The following is a 1,574-nucleotide window of genomic DNA, read 5'->3' as shown; positions in this document are numbered from 1 at the left end:
GGCAGAGACAACGTGTGATGAACTGACCCCAACCCCCATTCCCACCCCCCTGTGCCGCTGGGGGGGAGTAGGTAGAGAAACTGGGAGTGAAGTTGAGCCCAGAAAGAAGGGAGGGGTGGGGGGAAAGTGTTTTAAGATTCAGCAGTTTTTCTCCTCTCCTTCTCTGATTTTGATTGGTAATAAATTAAATTGGTTTCATCAAGTTGAGTCTGTTTTGCCCACGATGGTAACTGACAAATGATCTCTCCCTCTCCTTATCTCAACCCACGAGCCCTTTGATTTACTTTTCTCTCCCCTGTCCGGTTAAAGAGGGGAGTGATGGAATGGCTTTGGTGGGCCCCTGGTGTCCAGCCAGGGTCAAACCACCACAGAAGGTCCTCATGGGTCCCCTCCAACTCGAGATATTCTACGATGCAATGATTATTGTTCAAAATTTTAGCTACAGAAACACCATTTATTGCTTTTAAAAATTATTTTGTGGCTCAGAGGTAATGTTGCACCTCCCGGCGGTGAGCACGTGGCGACACCCTCTTTGCTTCACGTGAAACGGAGACCGGGCACAGACTTGCCAAGGGCTGGAATTTCTTTCCAGTTTTCCCCACGAGTGTATTCTGGTTTTGTAAGTTGAAGTTTTGCTGTAGAAATGCGTTACGGGGGCTGGGGGAGCTCGTTTTGGAGTGACTGAATAGACTCTCCATACATTGATGCCTGTTATTTTTTTTTTTTTTGTTCCCCCATCACTGACAGCTCTGCGGGAGGGAGGGGGATTCCCAGCAGAATATGCGAGCCGAATAATTGGGATATCAGGGCTTGCAACTGGGTCAAAACAAAGACCCTGAGGCAGAGGGGAAGCTGAATAATTTCTCCAGCAACTCTTAACGAGCCGCACACCGCAGGGGAACAGCCCTCACGGATCCCTGGCGATTCCCATCGGGTGTCGCGCTGAAAAGGCCCACAAAAAGTTTGTGCGGCCAAACGTAACGGTTGGGCAAAGGCCCATCTCGGAGCCTAACGAAGGCTCTGCTGTTGCTTTTGTTCCGTGTGTGAAAGCCTGAGCTGTACTGCAAATAAAATGAATTTTAGTACGGGTAAGGCCCATTGCATTGATGTTACTGGTTAGGATCACGCCCGGGCACCAGTTCTGGCGGCTGATTTCATTTAGCTGCCTTTGCGTGGGTGTTCAGAGACCGGAGAAAATTGTTATGCATTAAGCGTGGAACTGCCTGCGCTAGAGAAAGATTCTTTTTTCGTTTTTTTTTTTTTTTTTTTCTTCTTCTTAAGGGTCATGCTCAACTCTACCAGCAGTTAGGACAAGCTCTGCTAGATCTGCCAGGAGGGTGGGAGGAGGAGAAACCGTATTACATTAACCCAGCCGGATGGGACACGCTATAGAAAACAGTGATGTGAAAACCCGACTTTTTAAAAGCCGACTTACAAAGTCAACTTAAAGGCTTGTTCAGCCTGGAGAAGAGAAGGCTGCGGGCAGAGCTGAGTGCGGCCGGTCAGGGCTTCAAGGGGGCCCAGAGGAAAGGGGGGGACAAGCTTTTTAGTAGGGCCAGCTGGGACAGGACAAG

General features: G+C 49.2%; 1 protein-coding gene across 1 annotated transcript in view; it reads right to left on the bottom strand.

Moving 5' to 3' along the window:
- The window catches only part of LOC104131454 (fermitin family homolog 2-like), a gene marked incomplete at its 5' end in the record, with an annotated part of 16,489 nt that overhangs the window by 1,096 nt on the left and 13,819 nt on the right, over window positions 1-1,574 (bottom strand).

The sequence above is a fragment of the Egretta garzetta genome, unplaced genomic scaffold (assembly GCF_000687185.1).
Source record: "Egretta garzetta isolate BGI_Z169 unplaced genomic scaffold, ASM68718v1 scaffold1628, whole genome shotgun sequence".
Classification (NCBI taxonomy): domain Eukaryota; kingdom Metazoa; phylum Chordata; class Aves; order Pelecaniformes; family Ardeidae; genus Egretta; species Egretta garzetta.
Note: the sequence above shows the minus strand (reverse complement) of the source record. Positions and strands in the feature narration are given on the sequence as shown.